The sequence below is a fragment of the Corvus hawaiiensis genome, chromosome 2, assembly GCF_020740725.1.
Source record: "Corvus hawaiiensis isolate bCorHaw1 chromosome 2, bCorHaw1.pri.cur, whole genome shotgun sequence".
Taxonomy (NCBI): domain Eukaryota; kingdom Metazoa; phylum Chordata; class Aves; order Passeriformes; family Corvidae; genus Corvus; species Corvus hawaiiensis.
Genome location: NC_063214.1, coordinates 120,937,435 through 120,950,545, shown reverse-complemented (window position 1 = coordinate 120,950,545; position 13,111 = coordinate 120,937,435). Strand labels below are relative to the sequence as shown.

The 13,111-nt window shown below is 39.8% G+C and overlaps 1 protein-coding gene across 2 annotated transcripts in view; it reads right to left on the bottom strand.

Annotated features, from left to right (window-relative positions):
• Positions 1-13,111, bottom strand: part of HLCS (holocarboxylase synthetase) — a 116,831-nt gene that overhangs the window by 67,836 nt on the left and 35,884 nt on the right. The window lies entirely within an intron of this gene.

Genomic DNA, 13,111 nt, shown 5'->3' with positions numbered 1-13,111 from the left:
TGAAAATGAAATCGAACCATTCAAAGCCTCCTAAGTGCTGTAATAAAATGTTGCTTTGGTAGTTCTTTAAACTGTGTTCTGTCAACACAACAAGCAAGAACTCCCACAAAAAATTCAATTTTTGCCTATCATAAACCTTGTTGAACCAGTGATGCAGGGAGTTATGGGAACTAAAGGATGAGGAAAAAAGTACATTTTAATTTTCTCAAATAAAGAAATCAGAGTACAAATTTTTTTATTAACTTAGTCCTATAAATGCATGAAAGGGTTGCCTTGAAACATTACAAAACTACTTCATAAGATTGAATTTTAGCATATAAAGGACTAGAGGTAGATACTTCCTTTCAGAAGTCTTCACCTCCTTAAGTTCTTAAAACTCTCAACTAGAAATTCATTTCTATACCCAAGTGTACCTGAGCACATTCTAAACCCTTCTGGATAGGTGTATTTGTCAAAAATCTAATACCTACAAAATAAAAAGAAATATTTTTGTTCTGGAAGCAAAGTTATGAAGCACGTGGAGAAGAAAGAAGGAATTACCCAAGAAAACTCAGGGAGGATTGTTAAATTCCCACATTAGGGAAATGACACTTTCAGTTAGAGCCTGTAGTTTTGACTTGAATACTTAGAGCCTGTTTAAAACAATTATAAATTGACACAAAGAACCAACTTGGAAAATGGCATAAATATGACAGGCAAAGTTAAGCCCCACTCCTGTACCAAAATCTACTTTTTTAGTACCCTTAAAACCCCACAGAGCCCTCCACAAAAAGTGATGTGAGTGAATATTCAAGTGAAAACTCAAGCAAATGAATCTTGAAGCAGCAGCAGGAATATTGCAGGGAAAATATTATACCAAGTACTTCATGGCCAGTGCTACTTCTGGCCTTCATTTGTGAGTCCCCTTCCACCTAAAACTGCTTAAAAATAAGGTTTTAAACTATTATCTGTAGTTAGGGGGGGAAAAAAAGGGGAATGGTTAAGGCAAGAGGATTTTAATTTCAGAAACAAAGCAAAAAATGCAAAGGAAGGACAGGATGAGGACCTTTGCTGTTTTTAGGGGACCAGATCATTTGTCATGGACTCACACAAGGTGTGTAAGACCAACAAACAACAGCCTGGACCTTTGAATAATCAAAATAAAGGACATGGATATAGTGAAGAGCAAAATAAACATAAATTTATCAGAGTTTCTTGCAGGTAGTGATAAAATTTGGAGTTGATAGAGGTGAACAAGCAGAAGAGATTTTCTTTTCCACTGTGGGTCGTACTCACCAATTGTGGTCTGGCAGAAGAGAAGCAGCCCAGAGAAAAGGGGAAGTTTAAGGAAACAGGTTCCAGGCAGCAGATTTTGACAAAAGACCAACAGTTCTGTACCCACGATTATGGACTGGCTGACTCTGAAGGAGAAAACTCTGGAGCAGAAGCAAATAAGGTACCCTGAGAATTTCTTGATTCTGCTTGAAACACAAACCCTCAGTGTGAGCATCTGCCCCACAGCTGGGGCTCCAAAACAGGCAGAGGTGAAGTCAGGGTGGACACAAAACCAGCTCCCATTTTCTGAAACCAAACCCAGCTGAGATCCCTGGCCAGCAGTGCAGACACCACACACATCCCATTAACACCACCAGCAGCATTTCCACCCTCCAGAACGTGTTCACACAGAAAAAAAACCCCTGAAGGTGAATGGAACCAGTGCTGGGAAGAGCTAAACCCCTCTGAGGTCTGGTGCAAAAGCCAGGCACCGATGGCACACACCCCAATAATCACCTACTTTGGGAAAACCACATCTAGGGATCAGATTCCCACCCCTCTTGGAATGAGGTGGGTCTGAGCCACTGAGCTGAGCTGGTGAATGTGTTTGGAAAACCTGACAACCAGAAGGAAGCACCTCAGCTTTACTAGAACACATAAAACTGCAAACACAGAGTAGGCAAATACTTCTGCCTTGCAGCACGTTCCCTGGGTGACCTTAATATCACACAGTGAAAAAAAGACCTTCAGAAAGAGTGGAGCACATGACAGATTGAAAACAAAACAATTAGTCAGTGATTTTTTAAAAAAAAATTAAAGGATATTTCATAATACACAACCTTAATGAAGTTTTTAAAATAATTATGTGGTCAAAGTTTGTACAGACTGGGCAAAACTTGATTTTTTTTTTAATTTGATGTTTACTGATTTTGTTAAATAAAGGAAAAACCATCCTGGTTTGGTGGAGAGCAGTTCAGTTGTGTCCCCCAGGCCTGTGCTGGATGTGACAGCCAGCCAGGATGGATGAGCATTCGCAGCTCCACAAAACTGCCTGGCATCTCCTCTGGGAAGCCCACAGCAGGGAGCCTGGAGCACTGTGGTACAAAAAACACCCCAATTTCATCTCCAACCAAATTCATCTGTGAAGTCTCCCAAGCCACCACAGGGTACAGATAAACACAGGCATAAAAAACTCATCTGAATCATCTCACAGCACAAGGAAAATGCAAAAGGAATTAGAGCACAGTTGGACTCTTGGTGTTATTTTTTTATATTTTACTCATCTCTGATCTAATCCTTTGTAATCTAAATTTAGCTTAGGCTTTCCTTGTATAGTTACCATCACTAAAAAAACTTAATCCCTATTTCCAAGAAGGTTTTGCTGGATATTAGATAAATGCAGACGTAGCCAAATAATGAAGAGAACTTGGTTCTCGATCCAGTGAATGCAACCCCTATGTTCACATTTCTTTTTTTAACACCATTTGAAGGTATTTTTGTAAAGAGCTGAATGAAGTGTGTGTTTAAAACACTGGAAGAATGAGGATTTAAATAAAAGAGCTGTAAGCACTCTATTTCTAGAAAGCCTTCCTGACACAAGTTAAGAGACAGTTAAATAAAAGGAAAATTGACACCCAAAATGTTGGGAAGTCCTGGGTTACCACACTTTATGAGCTGTGGCTAATCTGCATGTGGCACATCTGGCATGAGAGATGAGATACAGAATGGGCAGAGAGGTGAGGCAGGAAGTGTTTTAAAATAAGCACCTCAGAGGGAGGGAGGGAGGGAAGGAAGGAAGGAAGGACGGAAGGAAGGAAGGAAGGAAGGAAGGAAGGAAGGAAGGAAGGCAGGCATTCATCTACTGCTGCACTCCAGCACTTAAGAATTGTCACTCCCTGGCTGGGATTTTGGGCTCCAAATCCCAAACATTCCATCTCACTTGGTTCATGCTCACAATATTTCACTACTTACCTTGGCAAAGCATCAAAATAGATCATTTTCACCCTTCTTAACCTCTGCTGTTGGCACACCAGTTTATTAAGCTCAGGCCTCACAGCAGATTACCATTTTCCCTCCAAACCAATATAATTCTGTTGTCATCAACACCCCCTGTTACAGCCCTGGCCAAGTGGAGAATATTCCCTTTTTCCTCACAGGGAAAGGGCTACAGTTTCTATCCAGCTGCTCCCCAGTTACTGGTGAAAGAGAATTCATCAATGAATAATTTTATCTGTTCTGATGACCACTGAGTGCTGAAACATCCAAACAGTGCATTAGATAAATAACAGGATATTTGGTAGGGTCCTAATATTCCAATTATCTACACTCCCACACACTCCTACCAGACATTCCCTGTCCATGCCATGCTGGAATAAAAACCAGAGGAGTGTGGAAGAGCCTCACACCTCCAGCAGTGATGATGATGACCTGCAGACATCCTGAATGGAACAGGATCTGCTGAGTGACCAATCTGGACTCTGTAAAATAAGAAAATTCCCATTTTTCTCCCATACAATTCCCCTTTCCTTCCATCCTCCTCCAAAAAATTGGACTAAAACTCTTCAGAGTGAATGGTTTCAATGCTCCTTTCACTCTCTGGTTTCCACACAATTCTGGGTTGAATTTCTGGCAAGTCAATTAGCACTAAGTGTACAGTGTTTTACAGCTCTCCTTGCAGACACCCCAAAAAGGCATTTCTGTACCTCTTCTTGTCTACTCCTATTTCTGCATAAAACACATGGGGAAAAAAATCCACCATAAATTGCTATTTCTGCAACCCATAGCTGAAAAAAAAGGTTTTTTTCTAGTATATACCAAGCCAAGATTTGAGTTTCTAACTGAAATAAGATCGATTTCTTCTGATTTATTGGTTTTCACCTATCAGGCAGCAACTATTGGAATTATTTTAAGAAGAGATTATATTTTTTTAAAAGAAAGACTTAAGTTCTGCAATTTCTAGTTTTAATAATTGGCACTAATTAAGCAAACTGTAGCAACAGGAAGTTATACCTTATCCACCTCAAACGTGAGCACTGCCCTGAATTTCCAACAGCTTCACACTCAAGCTCTTTGGTTCTTCCCTACCACAAGAAAAACCCAAATACCCACTCACAGCTGCTCTTCAAAACCTTGGCAAAAGGTGGCTGTTCTGTTTTTCAAACAGATGGATACGTCAACATTCCTCAAGCATCACTCCTTGCTAACCTGCCATGGTCTGCTAACTTTAAATGACTGTCTATCACATGAATTCTTCATGACATCAACCACCACAGCAGAGCTGAAATGTGCAGTAAAGCAGGTGGCCACCAGCAATTCCTTTTATCTCTCACATCTGGCACCACGCTCCATACAGAGTTTATACATTATCTGTTGCTAATAAATCATAAAATCATAGAATCATGGAATGGTTTGGGTTGGAAGGGGCCTTCAGGATCATCTGAACTCTGAAGCTTTTCTATTGTCACATAACAGATGCAATTCGGTGAATATTTTTAATATTTTTTTATCCAAAAAGTAGAATGTGGTATGTTGCAAATTGCATTTTTAAAAGCATGAAATACAAGCAATCTGTGGGATTCAGATTAGGTGTTTAAATATTGTTATGACTGTAGGAAAGACTAAAAGGATGATTAAAAATAAACCAGCAGAGCAGGACATCATCATTTGCAGATTCAAGGTTACGACCACAAGCAAAGTTGTAATTTAGTGGCAACAAAACAAAGGTGCTCCTCTTTCCTCACATTCCCCAATTCCCAATTAAAACAAAACAATTAGGAATGGAGCCACCACGTGCTTAACTGGAATTCTTGCCAGTCTTTAACTTCAGAAAAATCCAACCTAAACACTGAGCAAATTATATTTCAGTTGACAATCTGCCAACTGAACAGGGGAGTTTCGGGCTTTTGATCATTATTAATTGGTTTGATAAGAGCATTGATATCGATTTTTCCCCAATTAATACTGCAATCTCCCTATATCCCACTTATTTTACCTCAAGCTTGGAGTATTTGCTTAAGAATAATCAGTAAAAATTTGTTTCCCTTGAATTTTTATTTCCTCCTTTCTGTGGTTCCAGCTCCATCTCCCTACTTTTCTTCCTCCTCCAGTTTTCTCTTCAGCATCCCTCTTCATCTTCCTCAGTGGATGGACAGCCTGGTGATGCATTTGAACATAAATCCAATTAAAAATATCCATGGGACACTTCATAGCTGCATCCCACAACTCCTTAATGCAACATGCCATGAAAGCTTTGTGTTTGCAAAGAATCCTGTAAAACACTTCTGGGTTTCGGGGGTTTTTTTTGAGGTAAGATAATACCATCAGTAAAAGCAGTGTAAAAATAGTGTCAGTTCAAGTTTACAAAAAAACTTTGGACGTTCATCTACGTTTAACAGTTCAGCAACAAGAACAATGCCAGTAAATTTCTGGAGAGCAACATGAGGTACAGGATTTTATAGCAATCCTGGGGATCACAAAGCTGCAGTGGGGGAACCTCACTTTTTTTTACACACCATTCTCCAGGCCATGACATTTCAGGCTAAATGATATGAGGTGTGATAAATGCAAGCCCTCGTTTGAATACAAACAGATTCTTAAAATATTTTAACTAGGACTATAAGTGAAAATAAATTAGGCCAGTGGGATTTAGGGCAAGAATTCAGATTCTGTGGGATTTTCTAAGTTTACTGCTTAAGTTAGAAACTACACAAGCTTTCAGAGTTTTTGGCTCTGGAAACAAGCAATTCAAATCAATTCTGAAATTAAATCACTCTCTTCTGACTGGCAGCATAAGAATAAACAAAAATCAGTGTCCTTATTCTTAACCACACCAGAACAGGTGCTGTGTGAACTTCCCCAGGCAGAGGTGCTTTAAGTTTCCCAGCTCCTACTTTGCTTCCATAGTAAACCCAACCTCTCTTTTTTCTTTTATTTTTGTATTTCAATCTAATAAGGGCAAAGAGATGGAGATGTGCAAAATGGAAACGGGAAGCTGCGATCTAACTTTGAGTTTCTAACAAATCTGATTCTCTTTTCCCGGCGTAGTCACAAAGAGAGCCTGAAATCTCCAAGGAATCATTCGGACTTCGTGCAACTGCATTTGGTTGTAGCTCAGCCTTTGGATCTTTCATAGAATTCCAGAATGGTTTGTGTTGGAAGAGACCTTAAAAATCATCCAGTACCACCCCTGCCATGGCAGGGACACCTCCCACTGTGCCAGGCTCCAAGCCCCAATGTCCAGCCTGGCCTTGGGCACTGCCAGGGATCCAGGGGCAGCCCCAGCTGCTCTGGGCACCCTGTGCCAGGGCCTGCCCACCCTGCCAGGGAACAATTCCTGCCCAATCTCCCATCCAGCCCTGCCCTCTGGCACTGGGAAGCCATTCCCCCTTGTCCTGTCACTCCATCCCTTGTGAAAAATCCCTCTACAAAAGCCCCTGTCCATAATGAGGGCAGCAATCTGTTAATCAAACACATTATCAAATCACTTAGATGTCTAACTCCTATTGTGTTTTATCTGAATGCAACACTGTTGATATACTCCTTTATTAGTCTAATGATTGTAACAACTATAATGAAGATGTTTGGGGGAAAAATGCAAATCCAGGGTTTGTCCAAAGTCCAAGCTACTCTTTGAGGTTAATTAGGGAGTGGGGAAGTTGATCATATTATTAGCGGGCAGGCCCTGGCACAGGGTGCCCAGAGCAGCTGGGGCTGCCCCTGGATCCCTGGCAGTGCCCAAGGCCAGGCTGGACATTGGGGCTTGGAGCAGCCTGGCACAGTGGGAGGTGTCCCTGCCCACGGCAGGGGTGGGATGGGCTGATCTTTAACATCCCTTCCAACCCAAACCATTCAATGTTTCTGTCATTAATAACATACCTAATTTTTCTATGCCATGCCCTCCCCTTTTTAAGTCCATACACTGTCCTACACTGATTTATGCCTGGGTTTGAGGTCTTAAAATTATTTTTAGAAGCACGTGACTTTATTTAAGACTATTTTCTGATCTGAGCTCATGTAAAAAGGCAGTAAGATGGCTATTGATGAAGACAAGGATATCTTTCTCAATGAAGTACAAATATTAATCCCTGAGTACTTCTGGGCAGTTTAAGCTTAGGCAACATTTCCTCTTCCTAAATAAAGTTAGAATTCAAGAGCAAAATTGACAGCCATGGAATTAGCAAACCAATAGCAATAATATACACATAGTATGTTGCATTTAATATTACATATAACAAGATACCATATTTGTTATGGCATATTGTATTCTGTTATGTGAGTCATGTGCCTCAAGTTAGTCCTCCTCTTCAAAAAGCTGTGATGATTTGAAACTTCAGCGTTCAATTTTTTCACTTTATTACTAAATTCCTGTTATTTAAAATGTGGGCATGAAAACAGCACCGTGTAAAACAAACCAGCAAAATGTGACTGAAGCCCTGCCATGACCATTCCTTCACTCTTGTTTTAACTGTGCAGCCTTCCAGGGTTTCCCCTCAGATGTAAGGAATGATTCCTTCCCCTCAGATTTAAGGAATGATTCCGCTCAGATTTAAGGAATGGTTTCTATCAGATTTAAGGAACGACTCTTTCCCCTCAGATTTAAGGAATGATTGCCCTCAGACTTAAGGAATGATTCCCCTCAGATTTAAGGAATGGTTCCCATCAGATTTAAGGAATTGTTCCCATCAGATTTAAGGAACGACTCTTTCCCCTCAGATTTAAGGAACAATTCCCCTCAGATTTAAGGAATGATTCCCCTCAGATTGAAGGGTGCTCCGAGGCTGTGTTCGTGTCCCTGTGATAATGGGGATTGTTCAGGAACTTCCAGCAGCAGGGAAATCCAATCTCCTATCAGAGTTCAACACGGGTTAATTGCTCTGCAAAAAGGGTATCTTTTTTTTATGATTCAATTCCCATTGGGAATGCCAAACCTCCCTCTGCACTGCAAGCGGGGGGCCCACTCCGTTAACAGGAAGAAAATCCACTAATTTTACACAATAAAAAAAGAAAGAAGGGCACATTTTGCCTTCAATTCCATGGAAAATCAGGCACACAAGGTGCATGACAGGAAAATAGGGACCTGATTGTTCGGTGCCCTCAGGAATGGTGCACAACAGGTGGAAAGAAAATCAGGGAAAATCGACGCAAAGGAGACGACAAATCCCAATAGAGAAATCTTTCAGCAAGTGTGTCGTGGAAAATGGTATGGGAAGAGTCTGGGAATGGCACAGGACCAAATCAGTGCCAAAAACTTCCGAATTCCTCCCTTTTTACAGGCGAGGGAGGGAACAGACTCTTGGCTGTGTCACAAGAATTCCTGCACGATCTTTTGTTATCAGGCTGAGCTTTCTCCAGCACTGGCTGGTGCAAATCACTACCCATAAATGAATGGCAGAATAAAGTATGAAATATTATACATATAAAACTAAATTAGCAAAAAACCCCCGACTGTTGAACTTAATTTGATTTGATTTAAGGGAAACAAACCTTACTGTGTTATTTGAGCTGATCTTCAGCACCAAAGGAAGGCACAAAATACTGAATATAAAAAACACCCTTAAGGAAGAAAAGCACAGAAGCAGCTATTTAACACACCAATTTTTGTTTTGAGGATAAAAAGTCCTTCAATCATATAAATAAATTAAGAAATGGAAGTTTAAAAGTTAGTAATAAAAGTGATGTAAGTAATGAAGAAATACGATATACATATATATATATATACATATATTCCTATATCTAAAGAGCAGGTCTATTGTTCTTAGTATCTAACTTTGGATTTTAAGTAAGACATTAGCCAAGCAAAGCATTCCTATCCCATCCTACACTTTAACAAAATCAAGGGATCTGAGCTTTTAAAGGTAGTATGAACTATTGTGACCTTGATATCCAAACTGACAAAACATTTTTGGGTTATGTAGCTGCAGAAAAGATTGAGTATAGAATATGTACAGTGTTTAAATGCATGTAACCTCTTGAACAGCACAGGGTTTTAAAATTTCCTATTTAAATTTCCAATTTCCTGAGAGAAAGGCGCCTTTCCTGCAAGGAAGAATCCTTCCTGCATGCCAGGGTATTCCCCAGCTCCCCAGCCAAAATTCCTGAGGGAGGAGGGTGTAGGGGGTTAATTTATACAAACTGGTAATGTGGGTAATAAAATACTCATTTTTAGCAGACTGAAAATGTACAGGATAGTCTCACCATGCTAAAATACAAACATTATCATGGAATCATGGAATGGTTTTGGTGGGAACGGATCTTAAAGTTCATCCAGTGCCACCCCTGCCATGGCAGGGACACCTTCCATTATCCCAGGTTGCTCCAAGCCCCAATGTCCAGCCTGGCCTTGGGCACTGCCAGGGATCCAGGGGCAGCCACAGCTTCCTTCAAAAACCTGTGCCAGGGCCTGCCCAGCCTCCCAGGGAAGAATGGTGGATCCAGCTGCCCATGAAATGAGAAGCAGCATGGTGACTTTGTGACATATTTTGCAAAGCCTACACTAATTGCCAAGTTTCTACCTTTAAGTGTCATTTCAACCCATTCCCCACAATCTCCCTGATTTTAATTCAGTTTTGTAAAAATACAGTTTCAGTGGAGAATAAGGGGGATCACCAAGGTGCAAGGAATAACCAAACCCAGAGTAAAACATCACAAAGACTTGAAAACCAAATTAAACCTCCCCCAGTCCATAACACAGTTTGTCAGTCTCAGCTTGTTTGCCCCTGAAGTGCCATTCCCATCTCCTTCAATTACACACTGTTTTTCCTTAACTCAGACCTGCATCAGCACCATCCATATTTCAATTCAAGTAAACCAAGAGTTTTCAAATAAAATGAGTCTTCATGCCCACTTGCCAAAATTAGAACTGTAGTTCAATTTTTCAACATTCAACAATATGAATCTAGGAAAGTAAAAGGGCACCAACAAAGGAAAATATTTTCTTCTGCAAAGCTTTTAGCTGTTTGGAAATTGTTTATTCTCAACTGACATTTTATTTAAATATCCTACGCAGCAGTTATGAAAGGAACCCCAGCCAACATTTCACTTCCACTAAAATTCACCACTTTTGTGTCAAATTTTCCCTAACAATGGCACTTTGTGCTTCTTAAATATTGGGGAAAAGGGATCCACAATGGCATTTCATACAGAATATATCCCATGCTGGCTTAGTCATGTGTAAATCAACTTTTCTGCCAACTAAAATATTGAAACAGGATCTAAGATAAAGCATAAAACTGAAATTTATATCTAATTAATTTAATTTTAATGAAATGCTCATGTAACCAAGCCAATTAGGGTAGGCAGAAACATTAGAAATAGGAATATTTCTTTGTTAATCTCAAGTCTTACGAGTGTAGTAAGTGTGTCTCTATAACGTAACACTTGTATCCCTACACCAGACACAGCCTCAAAAACAATGGCTTCATTTTAAAACCTGCCCTCCCAGGGATGCTCTGAGGAGACACAGAAAGTGGAACTGCTTCTGGCAGGGTTAACCTGGTCAGGTGGCATTAGGATAAACATCCGTGAAGGAGAGGTTTCTGAAACTCACAGAAAGCATTTCCTTCTAGAGAAAAAATCCCCAAGGTTCTAATGTTTGGGGAGTTCAGTTTGAGAAATAAAAATGGCAATGCTTTAAAAAACAGACTGAAAGTACTTCTACCACGAAATCACAGAAGGAATTTTGATCGTTTGAAACAACATATGACATTTGAAGGAATTTTTATTTCACAATTAGGCCAATGCCATTTAATTTTGGGCACCTACAGGTGAATTCCCACTTTGCTGTGACCTCAGGACACACGAATTCAGGCCAGGGACAGTACAGTGAGCGCCAAATGCCTCAACCACCAGGCCCTGCCATCTGGAGAGCTAATGAACAATCAAGGGATCCCAAATTAAACGACACAACTTTCCCTTAGAATCTTTAGGACAACACTGTCAAGTCCAATCTATTCCCTCAGCCTCCAGAATCAATTTTTCAAACTTTATGACAGGTCTAATAGTTCCCACCTGTTCCTCCTGCCTGACTTTTGACTGGCACGTTCCCAGCCAGGGTGGAAATGCAGACAAAGGCCCCTATTAGGCTCCGGCTGTTTCTCTACTGTGAGGTTGCTCAGCCATTAAATTAATTCCAGCCCCCTTTTCCCCCTTCCATCTCTTCATTTTTGGGGGGTATGGAGGTTTGGGGAAGTGGACAAGGGAGACAGAAGTTTGGCATCCAGTTGGTGGCAGAGTACAAAAAAATGGGAAGTCACAAAAGTTAAATGCTGAATTTTTTTGATAAGCCACTAATTAAACAATTTATTTTACGACAAATCCCAGTCATTAAGTTCTTGAGGTGTCTGTATCATATTTTTAACCATCAAAACTTGGTAAAATTTGAGAGAGTCAAATCTGGGAGTCCCTAACAGAGTCCCTCATGCAATGCCTGATTACATAAGCAAAGTGGTGCAATGTTTTTCTGGGAATCCTGAAGGATCAATAAGTAACTATTTTTTCTTCAAGCAAAGGAAATTATTTTCCCTGAGATGTGTTTTCCTTTCATTCAGAGCTGGCAATTAGACCAAGCACCACACACATATCCTAACATTTATATTGGTTCCTTTGGAAGCAGCTTTAAGACCGGACAACTTTGTCCCTCAATAAAAATTACCGAATTTCTGCATCAATTTCTAGAGATTTATGAAATGTTATCATTTAAATCTCAAGGTTCTTTACTGGACTGCAAGTCACAAGGATTACAGTATTCTATTACCCATGACAACCAAGTACTTACAGCATCACCCATAATACTTAAGAAAAATATTTTAACTTCATAAAACAAAGGTCTTTTTGTAAAATTAATTTAATCTCAGATAGATTATTTAAAAATTAATAATTCAAATTATGATCTGCCTAGGACCATCTTCCTACCAGAAGACACATGGAGCTAGGAGACGTAGCTTACAATTTACCTGAAAATTAACTATTTAAGCTTCATCATGATGGGGGAAATCCTGAAGACTGACATCTGTAAGCACTTCATTGTATTTGGATTACTTAAAATAAAAAAGCAACCTTTAAACACATCGGAAAAACCAAGACCAGTTCTCTTATCTCCCTTGCCTTGATAATTAATCACTCATAAATTGGTCAGATTCTATTTAGCTTGATCCAAATCAAATCACAAAACTCGGAATTAAACACTTCATCTTATTGAGATATAGGAATAATGTTACTGACAACCAAAACCAACTGGGAGGGAAGAAACCTCTTGATCTATTGAATTATCACCAGTTTCTTACAGTCCTTTCAACCCTGTGGGCTGAACATGCTGTGAGTATGAAAAATGAAGAAGCAAATGCAACAAATAACTGTATTTCTATAAAATAACTCTTTGTGGCCTCTTACCAAACTAGCAAGTCTCTATCTCTCCAAAAGCCACTGCAAAATCAGCTGCAGGATGGAAATCCAGGGGAGAGGATTGGCAAAATTAGACAGCAACAATTTTAATGTGTGGGTGTTTGCACACACTGGGAATAGTTTGGAATTGAAATTTGTGTTTGTCCCTAACTTGCAATATTCTAGCAAAATCTACCATTTGTAATTCTGTCACTGTGTCACTGCAAGACTACAAAGTGATTTAATTAAACACTGTTACAATGCACCCATGTGCACAGACTTTGTGTGCACATATTCTAAACAAATCACCTTTATTACCTGCAAGAAAAAATATTCTGTAACTTTTATCAGTCTCCCAGTTTAGGCTCCCAGGCTGAGAACTGAAGCCATTATTGTTGGTTAAACTCATCAGTGACAACAACACTCCAGACAATTTAATCTCGATTGAAGAAAAAAATCCCAAACTAAATTCCTGAGGTTA